The sequence below is a fragment of the Coregonus clupeaformis genome, chromosome 2 (genome assembly GCF_020615455.1).
Source record: "Coregonus clupeaformis isolate EN_2021a chromosome 2, ASM2061545v1, whole genome shotgun sequence".
Lineage (NCBI taxonomy): Eukaryota > Metazoa > Chordata > Actinopteri > Salmoniformes > Salmonidae > Coregonus > Coregonus clupeaformis.
In genome coordinates this window covers 30,880,671-30,896,766 of record NC_059193.1, presented here as the reverse complement: position 1 = coordinate 30,896,766, position 16,096 = coordinate 30,880,671, and the positions used below count along the sequence as shown (strand labels likewise).

General features: G+C 42.1%; 1 protein-coding gene across 2 annotated transcripts in view; it reads right to left on the bottom strand.

Moving 5' to 3' along the window:
- Nucleotides 1–16,096, bottom strand: part of LOC121534468 (leucine-rich repeat and immunoglobulin-like domain-containing nogo receptor-interacting protein 2) — a 409,153-nt gene that overhangs the window by 3,446 nt on the left and 389,611 nt on the right. The gene's annotated exons all lie outside the window — the stretch shown is intronic.

Genomic DNA, 16,096 nt, shown 5'->3' with positions numbered 1-16,096 from the left:
CTTACATCGATTTTGTCTCTTTACAACAAAATCACTTCAAAGAGTCTGCAGTCTATTGTTGTGTTTTATCCAAAGCAAACTGATCAAGGGAGATGAGTGGAGGAGTTATAACGGAACTGCCTCTATGATACGTCTATGGAGGCTATCTGATCATTATTCTAACCAAGGAGGATTCAGTGGATGTAGTCGGATTTATATGTATTACTTGTGCAAAATATGTAAGACCATAAGCAGCTAAACAATGATGCTTAATCTATTCATATTCATATTGTAAAGCGAGGAATTGATGGTAAAACACAATTTAGGAATAGGACAAATCTATTGCTACTAACAATGCTTTAATGAAGTCCACAAGTGATGTTTTTGCCCAATTCAACCTTTTTTTAACCCTTGTGCTTTGCTGGAAAAAAATGACATCCATTATGTTACGGGTCAAATTGACCCGCACAGTTTAAACACACTCAAGACAGTCAAAGAATTAAGTAAAAACAGAAACAACTTTATTTTGTCTTATCAGACATTTCAGAAAGAAGAAATACAATACTTTTTATTTTTTTTAAACAATATTTAAGAACTATTTGTTAAACATATTTCCTTTCTCACAAACAAGATTTTTCAGTTTCCCCAAGTAGGTTTTTTTCCCCCCCTATTGGTCCATATTATCCCTTCAGTCTTTCTCTCTACATGTTGAACACAATGTGTGTGTGTGCTTTCTGCAGATGTATTTATTGCATTCTACACAAGTGGTGCTTGTTTTACTGTCTTGTCGAGGGGGGCAGAGCTGGCATCTTTTCCGTTTCTTGCCACTGCCTGTATCCACTGGATCCATTTCTGGTTGATTGGAGGCATGTGTTGATGGTCCAGCTTGAATTTTCTGGACGGCAGATGCAGCTGCTGTCGACCGAGGAGGCCGGACTCTCCTCTGGATCTTGGGAGTGATGAGAGCTTTGCCGAGCTCCTCTAGGAAAAGCCGAGGCTCGGGTACAATTTGCCACCATTCCATTGCTGGTTGATTTCAGTCCACAGGACATAGGCATTGTAAGCAGACACATCCACAATGTTGTAGAAAATCACCAAAGGCCAGCGGGCAGTCATGCGCTGACAACTATATGTTGCTGTGACTTTATCCAAATTGTCAACTCCTCCTTTGGTGGAATTGTAGTCCAGTATTATTTGTGGCTTGATGTCCTCTCTTGCACTCAGCGATGCATCTTTGTGCATTGTGCTCATTACAAGAACATTCTTGTTCTTCTTTGGGCAGTATGAAACAACAGTTGCATTTTCAGAGAAAGCAAATTTAGAGGAATGCACAGTTCTGCCCTGCATTTTCAGAAGCTCACTGGGAAGTTCAGGTTTGTTTTTTCTGATTGTTCCAACCATGGTCAGCTTTCTCTTCTGTAGTTCAACACCAAGGCGGTAGGATGTGAAGAAGTTGTCACACGTGATGTTATGACCTTGCAGCCCTTCACTCATGTCCAGCACCACCCGCATCCCCTGGTTTTTCTCAGGCACTCCGCCGGGTGGCTTCCCAGTGTAAACTTGCATATTCCATGCATAGCTTGATGTGGCATCACATGCTGCCCATATTTTGATGCCATATTTTGCAGGCTTGTTTGGCATATACTGTCTGAAGGGACAACGTCCTCTGAATGGAACAAGGCGTTCATCAACTGTAACATGAGGACTGGGATTGTACAGTAACGGTAGAATTTCCACCCATTTATCCCATACATCTCTGATTGCAGCTAGTTTGTCTCTTTCACGTCGACCGGTCTGGTATCACGGTTATCAAAGCGAATCACCCGAGAAATTATGTGGAATTCTTGTAGAGACATTGTTGCCCGAAATATTGGCCTTCCATTCTCTTCATTCCACAGGCTGGCCGTTGCTTCTCCGTTTGACCGGTAGACTCCAGCTAATATGAGCAATCCAATGTATGCATGCAAGTCAATCCGATCCAGTGGCTTCCAGTTCTCTTGAAACACACGGCTCCCCTCCAAGTTGGTCATGTCCAGAACAATCTTCTCTATTGCTTGGGGTAAAAAGAGCTCAAAAGCTGATTGTATGTCATGGACTCGAGTGACAGCAAATCGTGTAGGTCCTGGAACCATTTTTATTACATTGGAAGCTGAGAGTCTACCTTGACCTCGTTGTGGTGACGGTGACCATTCAATATGACCATCTTTAGACTTCCATGTCTTCTCTTCTCTTGATGATGCTTGTTGCATGCTCTGTCTCTCATCTGATGTAGGGGATGGTACGGCAGACTCCTCCTCTGAATCCTCTTCAATGAAGACAAAATCTGGATCATCAACAGCATTGTCCTCTATCTCTGAAATATCCTCTGTCTCTGAAACCTCTTCTTCTTTTTCACTGTCACAGTCCAGAATTTGTGATAAGAATTCATTGATTGAAAATCTTTTGGAGCTCATTTTTGAGTGTCTGTGTCAGGGACCTGCTGCTCTCACACTGAGGAGAAGCTTGGGAAAGCCCTTTTTAACCCAAACACAATTCTAAAAGTGCAACCAGGACCAGTCAAAACAAAATACATCAAAGACACTTTTTTGTTTTGCACCTGTGCAAATATATATACACATGAAAGCCTCCGGGTCAAAATGACCCACAACATCATGTTTGTATACAAAATGTACACAGACATTCCACAACACATCAGTGTGTCCACATTTTGCAGTTAGGTTCATGACCCTAAATGAGGAAAAGTCATGTAATTTCATGGCGAAAAAGAGTGGTTAACTAGTATTTTAGACAACGCAAAAGTGGAAACGGGTCAAATTGACCCACAACATAACAGGAGGGTTAATCAAAGACGTTATATCTATTTCCATCTCTGTGTGTTTTCTTCACATGGAAACAGTTACATTGTTTATACAGCACCATATCTCCTGATTCTCTGACCCTTACACTGAAATAATGAGCACGATGTTATTGATTGTCTTAGATAACCTTCCATGGAAGAAATAAGAAAACGTAATTGGAAAAACATGATTATTTCCGCCGTCCAAACATATTTTGAGTGAACACAATCAACACGTAGAAATTGTTGCAGGGCAGAACCTAATGTGAAGAAAATTAGGCTTGTAATTATATGGATTATCGCAAAGGCCGCAAAAGCTAATAAATGAAGATCCGGGAGGTTAACACGTTTTTAAAAATCCAATTAAAAAATTCATCCAAAAGGTGTCCAAACAAACACACTCTGAAAGAGTAGCATCTGTAGTCAAGACGTGTCTGCTTGGGTTTTCAGCAGCAGAGAGTGGGGTTGAGAGATTGCTTCTCACCTGTAGTAATAGCATGTGCCAAAGCCTTACACGGAACAAGATTCTCAAATAAATTCCTTCAACAGTAATGTAATGCCTCAGTGTAACCCAACCCATAGCGTGGACAGGGGCACATGCCCCATCAGATTTGTCCTGCTTATATATATATATATATATATATATATATATATATATATATATACACAGTGGGGGGGGGGGAAAGTATTTAGTCAGCCACCAATTGTGCAAGTTCTCCCACTTAAAAAGATGAGAGGCCTGTAATTTTCATCATAGGTACAAGTCAACTATGACAGACAAAATTAGAAAAAAAAATCCAGAAAATCACATTGTAGGATTTTTTATGAATTTATTTGCAAATTATGGTGGAAAATAAGTATTTGGTCAATAACAAAAGTGTCTCAATACTTTGTTATATACCCTTTGATGGCAATGACACAGTTCAAACGTTTTCTGTAAGTCTTCACAAGGTTTTCACACACTGTTGCTGGTATTTTGGCCCATTCCTCCATGCAGATCTCCTCTAGAGCAGTGATGTTTTGGGGCTGTCGCTGGGCAACACGGACTTTCAACTCCCTCCCAAAATGTCCTATGGGGTTGAGATCTGGAGACTGGCTAGGCCACTCCAGGACCTTGAAATGCTTCTTATGAAGCCACTTCTTCGTTGCCCGGGCGGTGTGTTTGGGATCATTGTCATGCTGAAAGACCCAGCCACGTTTCATCTTCAATGCCCTTGCTGATGGAAGGAGGTTTTCACTCAGAATCTCACGATACATGGCCCCATTCATTCTTTCCTTTACACGGATCAGTCGTCCTGGTCCCTTTGCAGAAAAACCGCCCCAAAGCATGATGTTTCCACCCCCATGCTTCACAGTAGGTATGGTGTTCTTTGGATGCAACTCAGCATTCTTTGTCTTCCAAAAACGACGAGTTGAGTTTTTACCAAAAAGTTCTATTTTGGTTTCATCTGACCATATGGCATTCTCCCAATCCTCTTCTGGATCATCCAAATGCACTCTAGCAAACTTCAGACGGGCCTGGACTTGTACTGGCTTAAGTAGGGGGACTCGTCTGGCACTGCAGGATTTGAGTCCCTGGCGGCGTAGTGTGTTACTGATGGTAGGCTTTGTTACTTTGGTCCCAGCTCTCTGCAGGTCATTCACTAGGTCCCCCTGTGTGGTTCTGGGATTTTTGCTCACCGTTCTTGTGATCTTTTTGACCCCACGGGGTGAGATCTTGCGTGGAGCCCCAGATCGAGGGAGATTATCAGTGGACTTGTATGTCTTCCATTTCCTAATAATTGCTCCCACAGTTGATTTCTTCAAACTAAGCTGCTTACCTATTGCAGATTCAGTCTTCCCAGCCTGGTGCAGGTCTACAATTTTGTTTCTGGTGTCCTTTGACAGCTCTTTGGTCTTGGCCATTGTTACGAACCCCGTGGCTTTAAACGTCTAGGGTGGATGGACATGAGACCCGTAACATAATTCATGCAAATTAGGAGGATGACATGGAACAGTGAGAACAAAAAACTACACGACAACCATATCTACCGTCAAACATAAAAAGTTTATTGCTGAACACACGGTAAAGGTTTGGGAAAAAGGGCTGAGCAGGACCCAAGAAATGAAACAATAGTGTAAAAAAAACCTAAACTGATCTTGCCTGCCTCAAGAACCGCTAAGCTACTGCTAATCATTCAAAAGTACAGTGGGTGGTCCGCTCAGGTCTAACTAGTGTTTTTAGACAGATTTCCTCCTACGGGTAATGTACGCCCAAGGGCAACTAACTTAAACTCCCCTTTTCCCAGAAACACACACAGTTACCGAACAGAGTAATCAGCAAATAAGTGAGTACACAATACACAGGACACCACAGTATCCATACTCACATAGGGAAACTAGTCTCTAACAAAGTTACCAAACAGAGTAACCAGCAACTTAGTGAGTAAACAAAAAACAGGACACCACAGTATCCATACTCACATACGGAAAATAGTATTTCTCTCTCACAACAAACACAACTGACCGGCTTTTATACAATGGGATGTGTGATTGAAAAACCAGCAACAGGTGGTGCAATGCAGAGGAATGTTCACTGATTGGTCCACCTTAGCAATCAGCAGACACCTCAACGACCACCAATCAGGAACATACAGGACACCTGTTATTAGGGCAGAAGGAGAGGAAACACAAAAAGACACAGGATACCTGTATCCGTAACACTCCCACCCTTAAAAGAGCAAACCACAATGGTTTGCAACACACATACCATCACAACACCCAAAATTCAAAAATTAGAGTGTTAACATGATCAGACCACTCAGTTGAATAAATTACCAGATCATCAAGGTAAGCACTACAATTAGGAACTCCAGCCAATACTGTGTTAACCAGGCGTTGGAAAGTGGCTGGTGCGTTCCGCATCCCAAATGCCATGACAGCATATTGTAGGAAGTGATCTGGGGTCACAAAGGCAGAGATGTCGGAGGCACGTGAGGTTAATGGCACCTGCCAGTAACCTTTTAGAAGATCTAGTTTGGTTACATAAGTAGCAGCACCAACAGTATCAATACAGTCATCTAGTCTGGGTAACGGGAACGAGTCGGGCACTGTGACAGCATTGACCTTCCGATAGTCAGTACATAATCTGGACGTTCCATCAGGTTTAGGAACCAGAATGCACGGAGAACTCCAAGGACTTGAACTTGGCATAGCCAGGTTATTCTCCGGCAAATAACCGACCTCATCCCTCATTATCTTTCTTTTAGAGACGTTGACACGATAAGCATGTTGCTTGATAGGTGCAGCGTGTCCAACGTTAATGTCATGTTCTAACACATTTGTGCATGTAGGAACATCATTAAAAAGACATGGAAAGCTGTGTAATAGTCTCACAATATCATCTGACTGTCTGTCCGTTAAATGAATCAGGCTTGACGGGAGAGACAGCAGCATTTCTGAATTGGGCAATCTAGCACACTGCTGCTGAGTATTGCGCAACTCCAAACCATCTCCGTCCACATCATTAACATGACCTCCCACTACAGCCGTAGCAGCAATAGAGACAGCCGACTCAGCCAGTTTCTCTGGACTGTCTATCTGAGTGACGGGTCTGGTGTGGTATGTCTTCAACATGTTAACGTGGCACACACGAGATTGGCGTTTTCTATCAGGAGTCTGTATCACGTAGTCAGTTTCACTTAGTTTCTTTTCAATGACATAAGGACCAGAGAAACGTGCCGACAATGACGCTCCTGGCACAGGCAACAATACAAGAACTTGGTCACCTGGCTGCAGTGAACGAGAAACAGCCTGTGTGTCATAGTGTCGTTTCATCCGTTTCTGTGAGGAAGACAGCGCTTCCTTTGCTAGAGCACAGGCACCATGTAGGCGCTCACGAAAGCGACTAACGTAGTCCAACACATTTTCTTTCACACACAACTCTTGTGACAAAAACTGATCCTTAAGGACTTTCATAGGTCCTCTCATGGTGTGTCCAAACACCAGTTCAGCTGGGCTGAACCCTAGGGATTCCTGTACTGTCTCACGGACAGCAAACAAAACTAGAGGAACTCCCTCATCCCAATCTTTCTCAGATTCCAAGCAATATTTACGGAGCATAGACTTCAGTGTCTGATGCCAACGTTCAAGCGCACCCTGAGACTCTGGGTGATATGCGCTTGACACACGGTGTGTAACTGACAAGGATTTTAACACTTGTTTGAAAATGTTAGAAAGGAAATTCGTACCCTGATCAGTTTGTATCACCTTAGGTAACCCAAAAGTTGAGAAGAATTTGATCAACGCTTTACTCACCACCGGAGCAGTAATCCTTCGTAGAGGGATGGCCTCTGGGTACCTGGTGGCCACACACATAATCGTCAACATAAACTGGTTACCAGATTTTGTCTTTGGTAATGGTCCAACACAATCAACCATCACATGTTCGAATGGTTCACCTATGGCCGGTATGGGACAAAGAGGCGCGGGGGAAATAACCTGGTTCGGTTTCCCAGCTACTTGACAGGTGTGGCAAGTCCGACAGAACTGAGCCACATCTTGTTTTAAACCAGGCCAAAAGAAATGTCGCAAAACTCGATCATAAGTCTTGGTGACTCCCAGATGTCCGGACCACTGGTGATCATGAGCGAGGGATAAAACATTTTGTCGAAAGGCTGTAGGAATCACTATTTGGTAAACAGCATTCCAATCTCCGCCAGCGTCAACATGGGATGTCCATTTACGCATGAGGAGATTACCATCAATGAAGTATGCCATGTTTTTCTTCTTTAGCTCCTCCTCTGAGACAACACTAGAAAAACATTTAGCCAGGCTAATGTCAACCTTTTGGTTAGCGATCAGCTGCTCACAAGTAACTGGTAACTGTATTGCCTCAGCAACAAGTTCCACATCCTTTTCCTTTCTCTAGACTGTTGGTCAGACTGCACCAGCTTACCAGAGGTAGCACCCGAACTATCCTCTGGGTCACTCTCTCTGAATAGAATCGTGTTGGACAAATCTATCACTTCACCCACTTGTCGTGCTTGAGCACGTGTGACAGCACAAGCGGGGAACACATCTGGATAACCCTGTGCCAGCTCCTCGGAGAGAGACTGGTCACTTTTATCCAATACCTCCAATACGGGTATCACCTTTCCTCCGGCAATATCGTTGCCCATTATAAATGTCACACCTTTTACTGGCAACATAGGACGTACTCCAACTCTGAACACTCCACTGACTAACTCAGAGTGTACGTTCACAAAGTGCAATGGTACTGGGACAAATCCCATTTCAATTCCTTGTACTAACACACTGGAACCACAATATGTATTATTGGACAAGGGCAACACATCAGATAGTATGAACGACTGCGCCGCACCAGTATCTCTGAGGATTCTAACTGGACGCTGAGACGCTTCGTCATCTGATATGGAAACAAACCCCTCAAAAATGAACGGTTCATAACTGGGATCTGGGACTGGGACAGGGACTTTCAAACCACATTCACTATGAGGTCTCTGTCTTGATTCCGGCCCTACAACCGTACGAATCAGCCCAACACCCGTTGGCGGCCTGGCGTGCTGAGGCATCCCCTGTTTGCGTTTAAGCAGAAAGCAATCATTAACCAAATGTCCCATCTTATGACAATAGAAACAATGACGCACATCTTTTGGGCGTGCTGGATGTACTGCTGGTCGACTAGGACTAAAAGTTAGCACCTCCGCAGCCCTGCCCTCCGTACGAGCCGAAAACACGCTCTTATGCGTCAACACAAACTCGTCTCACAATACAGACAGTGAGGATACCTTCTGTTCGATCAGATAAACTACAATGCGTTCGGGTAAGCAATTTTTAAACTCTTCTAACAAGATTAACTCCCGTAGAGAGTTAAAATCAGTTACCTTACTAGCACTGTGCCATTTGTCAAACAGATTTCCTTTGTCTCTAGCAAACTCCACATAAGTCTGAGTAGAAGCCTTTTTATGAGACCTAAATCTCTGTCGATATGCCTCAGGAACAAGCTCATAGGCACGAAGAACAGTAGCTTTGACCACGTCATAATTCAAGCTATCTTCAAGAGGTAGTGCTGACAGAATCTCTTGGGCTTTACCTGTTAATTTACACTGAAGTAATAGGCACCATACCTCTTCGGGCCATTTCAATGCTACCGCTATACGTTCAAAAACACTGAAATAGGAATCAACCTCTGACTCCCTAAACACAGGTACTAAAGTGATCTGTCTACTAATATCAAAAGTAGCAGACGACACAGCTAGTGAGGATGGCTCACTAGAAGACATAGTATGAGCAGAGACTAACCTCGCTGTTTCTGCCTCTAGTTCCATTTTACGCATCTCCAGTTCCATCTTACGCGTCTCCAGTTCTTGATCAAGCCTACGCGTCTCCAGTTCTGCCTCTAGCTTACGCGTCTCCTGTTCTGCCTCTAGCTTACGCGTCTCCTGTTCTGCCTCTAGCTTACGCGTCTCCTGTTCTGCCTCTAGCTTACGCGTCTCCAGCTTGTCTTGCCTGATCTGTGCTCGCTCTTCCGCCTCCATTTGGAGCCGTATCGAGCGGACATCCAATCTAGCATCACTGTCAGTCAGTGGGGAGAGTGGGTCATAACGGGGCAATGTGGCTGGAGCCTTAGCCTCGTCCTCAGACACCGACGGGCTTACAGGAGCAGCAACCACATCCCCTACAGGAGCAGCAGGGTCAGGCGGCGGTAACTCAAGCACTCGCTCGTTCAATAATATCTTTAACACTACTTCCCTCACTTCTGCTTTCACTAAACCCCTCGGTATGGGTACAGAAAAGTGGTCAGCCAAAGCCTGTAGATCCACTCTACGGCAATTCTCAAAAACCTCCCATGTAGGGTTTTCCAAAAATGCATCCAACTCAAAAGTAGCCATCCTAAACTAGCAACACGAGCAGTTGAATACTGAACACACAAAAAAAAACAGGTAGTTACAGCTGCCAAGCTCAACACTGAACCAGACACTAACTAATTTGCATGAGTAGCACGGGTATCAATGAGAATGATCCCGGACGAGCCCCCACTTTATGTTACGAACCCCGTGGCTTTAAACGTCTAGGGTGGATGGACATGAGACCCGTAACATAATTCATGCAAATTAGGAGGATGACATGGAACAGTGAGAACAAAAAACTACACGACAACCATATCTACCGTCAAACATAAAAAGTTTATTGCTGAACACACGGTAAAGGTTTGGGAAAAAGGGCTGAGCAGGACCCAAGAAATGAAACAATAGTGTAAAAAAAACCTAAACTGATCTTGCCTGCCTCAAGAACCGCTAAGCTACTGCTAATCATTCAAAAGTACAGTGGGTGGTCCGCTCAGGTCTAACTAGTGTTTTTAGACAGATTTCCTCCTACGGGTAATGTACGCCCAAGGGCAACTAACTTAAACTCCCCTTTTCCCAGAAACACACACAGTTACCAAACAGAGTAATCAGCAAATAAGTGAGTACACAATACACAGGACACCACAGTATCCATACTCACATAGGGAAACTAGTCTCTAACAAAGTTACCAAACAGAGTAACCAGCAACTTAGTGAGTAAACAAAAAACAGGACACCACAGTATCCATACTCACATACGGAAAATAGTATTTCTCTCTCACAACAAACACAACTGACCGGCTTTTATACAATGGGATGTGTGATTGAAAAACCAGCAACAGGTGGTGCAATGCAGAGGAATGTTCACTGATTGGTCCACCTTAGCAATCAGCAGACACCTCAACGACCACCAATCAGGAACATACAGGACACCTGTTATTAGGGCAGAAGGAGAGGAAACACAAAAAGACACAGGATACCTGTATCCGTAACAGCCATAGTGGAGTTTGGAGTGTGACTGTTTGAAGTTGTGAACAGGTGTCTTTTATACTGATAACAAGTTCAAACAGGTGCCATTAATACAGGTAACGAGTGGAGGACAGAGGAGCCTCTTAAAGAAAAAGTTACAGGTCTGTGAGAGCCAGAAATCTTGCTTGTTTGTAGGTGACCAAATACTTATTTTCCACCATAATTTGCAAATAAATTCATAAAAAATCCTACAATGTGATTTTCTGGATTTTTTTTTCTCAATTTGTCTGTCATAGTTGACGTGTACCTATGATGAAAATTACAGGCCTCTCTCATCTTTTTAAGTGGGAGAACTTGCACAATTGGTGGCTGACTAAATACTTTTTTTCCCCACTGTATATACACACTACTGGTCAAAAGTTTTAGAACACCAACTCATTCAATGGTTTTTCTTTATTTTTACTATTTTCTACATTGTAGAATAATAGTGAAGACATCAAAACTATGAAATGGCACATATGGAATCATGTAGTAACCCAAAAATAATGTAGTAACCAAAAAGTGTTAAACAAATCAAAATATATTTTAGATTTTAGATTCTTCAAAGTAGCCACCCTTTGCCTTGATGACAGCTTTGCACACTCTTGGCATTCTCTCAACCAGCTTCATGAGGTAGTCACATGGAATGCATTTCAGTTAACAGGTGTGCTTTGTTACTCACTATTTCTAAAACAAGCAATAGAAAGTTGGTTGCAATTTCAATTTAATCCTCCATAAACGACAGAACAAATAATTCAACAAGTATTGTAGTTAAACTCAAATATACTAATTGATAAAAAACCATTATTTTTGTAAAAAATGTTTTAAAATTTACAAAGATTATACATTTTTATCATAGGTAGGACTGGTGGAGTTATGTCGCACATGCAGCTAACAAAAACATATGGAAATGTCTGCTCTACCCAAAATTACAACCAAATAATTGCAGCATTACCGCAAAAATAGAAGAGGAAAGCGGAAGGGGGGAAAAAGTAAGGAACTTGTCTGTCGGCCCTGCGTTAAAGAAGAAAATTGTGATGAATAAAAAAGCATACCAGTTTCATTTAAGGACCAAAGGATTGACAGCCGTCCCATATAGATTGCAAAATAGTTGGGAAGAGATGTTTGACAGTACCGATTCCATGGCATAGTGTTGATGAACTGATACGCAAAATGACGCCGGATTAAAAACGTATTATACAAAATTCTTGCTACCAATAGAATGTTATTTATATGGGGGATACAATCTTCCCAGCACTGCAGATTTTGCTGCGAAGAGACAGAATCATTAGATCATTTGTTTTGGTACTGTCCATTTGTAGCTTGTTTTTGACACAGGTCCAGGAATGGCTAAAGGATTGCAATATTTACCTGGAGCTAACCCTGCAGATAGCACTACTGGGTGATCTGAAAAGTCATAGTCAATCGATCAATAATATAATAATACTTTTAGCAAAAATTTTTATTTTCAATTTACAATCTGTAAAAACAATGAGAAAAGAAGGGTTCAGAACTTTTGTAAAACAGTACAGTTGGAAAATATGGCAAATAGAAATCCAATATGGATGGTGTTAAGAGATAGATGGGTGGTGTTGAATGGTGTTCAAGGACTAATAACAACTAACAACAACTAATAACAACAAGATAACTAATGTAAAGCTTACTGTGTCCATAATACAGTGGGGAAAAAAAGTATTTAGTCAGCCACCAATTGTGCAAGTTCTCCCACTTAAAAAGATGAGAGAGGCCTGTAATTTTCATCATAGGTACATGTCAACTATGAAAGCCAAATTGAGGAAAAAAAATCCTGAAAATCACATTGTAGGATTTTTAATGAATTTATTTGCAAATTATGGTGGAAAATAAGTATTTGGTCACCTACAAACAAGCAAGATTTCTGGCTCTCACAGACCTGTAACTTCTTTTTTTAAGAGGCTCCTCTGTCCTCCAATCGTTACCTGTATTAATGGCACCTGTTTGAACTTGTTATCAGTATAAAAGACACCTGTCCACAACCTCAAACAGTCACACTCCAAACTCCACTATGGCCAAGACGAAAGAGCTGTCAAAGGACACCAGAAACTAAATTGTAGACCTGCACCAGGCTGGGAAGACTGAATCTGCAATAGGTAAGCAGCTTGGTTTGAAGAAATCAACTGTGGGAGCATTTATTAGGAAATGGAAGACATACAAGACCACTGATAATCTCCCTCGATCTGGGGCTCCACGCAAGATCTCACCCCGTGGGGTCAAAATGATCACAAGAACGGTGAGCAAAAATCCCAGAACCACACGGGGGGACCTAGTGAATGACCTGCAGAGAGCTAGGACCAAAGTAACAAAGCCTACCATCAGTAACACACTACGCCGCCAGGGACTCAAATCCTGCAGTGCCAGACGTGTTCCCCTGCTTAAGCCAGTACATGTCCAGGCCCGTCTGAAGTTTGCTAGAGTGCATTTGGATGATCCAAAAGAGGATTGGGAGAATGTCATATGGTCAGATGAAACCAAAATATAACTTTTTGGTAAAAACTCAACTCGTCGTGTTTGGAGGACAAAGAATGCTGAGTTGAATCCAAAGACCACCATACCTACTGTGAAGCATGGGGGTGGAAACATCATGCTTTGGGACTGTTTTTCTGCAAAGGGACCAGGACGACTGATCCGTGTAAAGGAAAGAATGAATGGGGCCATGTATCGTGAGATTTTTAGTGAAAACCTCCTTCCATCAGCAAGGTCATTGAAGATGAAACGTGGCTGGGTCTTTCAGCATGACAATGATCCCAAACACACCGCCCGGGCAACAAAAGAGTGGCTTCGTAAGAAGCATTTCAAGGTCCTGGAGTGGCCTAGCCAGTCTCCAGATCTCAACCCCATCGAAAATCATTGGAGGGAGTTGAAAGTCCGTGTTGCCCAGCGACAGCCCCAAAACATCACTGCTCTAGAGGAGATCTGCATGGAGGAATGGGCCATAATACCAGCAACAGTGTGTGAAAACCTTGTGAAGACTTACAGAAAACGTTTGACCTGTGTCATTGCCAACAAAGGGTATATAACAAAGTATTGAGAAACTTTCGTTATTGACCAAATACTTATTTTCCACCATAATTTGCTAATAAATTCATAAAAAAATCCTACAATGTGATTTTCTGGATTTTTTTCCCTCATTTTGTCTGTCATAGTTGACGTGTACCTATGATGAAAATTACAGGCCTCTCTCATCTTTTTAAGTGGGAGAACTTGCAGAATTGGTGGCTGACTAAATACTTTTTTTCCCCACTGTAAGTATATAGGTTATAGGTTGAGAGCTTTTGTGAACGAGCACAGTTAGAAAGATATGGCATACAGAACCAAACCGGATGGACATCATGAACATGATCGGAGAGGGTGAGAATAGAGGAAGTTCAGGAGTAAAAACAAACAAAATAGAATTATTGTAAAATGGACTGTGTCCATAAAATGTATATAGTATGTATAAGCTGGAAGTAGAGGCCTAAGCATTGTTGTTCACTAGTTTACTCCAAGTAGGGAAGGGGTGGTGGGGTTGGAAAGTAATAAAGGTTTAAAAAAAATATTTAAAAAAACAACAAACAAAAAACAGCTGTGCCTTCTTAAAAGTTAATTTGTGGAATTTATTTCCTTCTTAATGTGTTTGAGCCAATCAGTTGTGTTGTTGAAAGGTAGGGGGGGTATACAGAAGATAGCCCTATTTGGTAAAATACCAAATCCATATTATGGCAAGAACAGCTCAAATAAGCAAAGAGAAACGACAGTCCATCATTACTTTAAGACATGAAGGTCAGTCAATACGGAACATTTCATGAACTTTGAAAGTTTCTTCAAGTGCAGTCGCAAAAACCATTAAGCCCTATGATGAAACTGGCTCTCATGAGGACCGCCATAGGAATGGAAGACCCAGAGTTACCTCTGCTGCAGAGGATAAGTTCATTAGAGTTACCAGCATCAGAAATTGCAGCCCAAATAAATGCTTCACAGAGTTCAAGTAACAGACACAACTAAACATCAACTGTTCAGAGGAGACTGTGTGAATCAGGCCTTCATGGTCGAATTGCTGCAAAGAAACCACTACTAAAGGACACCAATAATAATAAGAGACTTACTTGGGCCAAGAATCACAAGAAATGAACATTACACAGGTGGAAATGTGTCCTTTGGTCTGGAGTCCAAATTGGAGATTTTTGTTCCAACCACAATGTCTTTGTGAGACGCGATGTGGGTGAACAGATGATCTCTGCAAGTGTATTTCCCACCGTAAAGCATTTCGGAGGAGGTGTTATGGTGTGGGGGTGCTTTGCTGGTGACACTGTCTGTGATTTATTTAGAATTCAAGGCACACTTAACCAGCATGGCTACCACAGCATTCTGCAGCGATACGCCATCCCATCTGGTTTGGGCTTAGTGGGATGCCCAAACCAGATGGGATGGCGTATCGCTGCAGAATGCTGTGGTAGCCATGCTGGTTAAGTGTGCCTTGAATTCTAAATAAATCACAGAGTGTCACCAGCAAAGCACCATAACACCTCCTCCTTATGCTTTACGGTTGGAAATACACATGCGGAGAGCATCCGTTCACCCATTCCGTGTCTCACAAAAATTCTCCAATTTGGAGACCAGACCAAAGGACAAATATCCTCCGGTCTAATGTCCATTGCTTGTGTTTCTTGGCCCAAGCAAGTCTCTTCTTATTGGTGTCCTTTAGTAGTGGTTTCTTTGCAGCAATTCGACCATGAAGGCCTGATTCACACAGTTGAACAGTTGATGTTGAGATGTGTTTGTTACTTGAACTCTGTGAAGCATTTATTTGGGCTGCAATTACTTAGCCTGGTAACTCTAATGAACTTATCCTCTGCAGCAGAGGTAACTCTGGGTCTTCCATTCCTGTGGCGGTCCTCATGCGAGCCAGTTTCATCATAGCGCTTGATGGTTTTTGCGACTGCACTTTAAGAAACTTTCAAAGTTCTTGAAATGTTCCATATTGACTGACCTTCATGTCTTGAAGAAATGATGGATTGTTGTTTCTCTTTGCTTATTTGAGCTGTTCTTGCCATAATATGGACTTGATCTATTACCAAATAGGGCAATCTTCTGTATACCCCCCTACCTTGTCACAACACAACTGATTGGCTCAAACACATTAAGAAGGAAATAAATTCCACAAATTAACTTTTAAGAAGGCACACCTCTTAATTTAAATGCATTCCAGGTGACTATCTCATGAAGAGAATGCCAAGAGTGTGCAAAGCTGTCTTCAAGGCAAAGGGTGGCTATTTGAAGATTCTCAAATATAAAATATATTTTGATGTGTTAACACTTTCTTGGTTACTACATGATTCCATGTGTTATTTCATAGTTTTGATGTCTTCACTATTATTCTACAATGTACAAAATAAAAAAAATTAAGAAA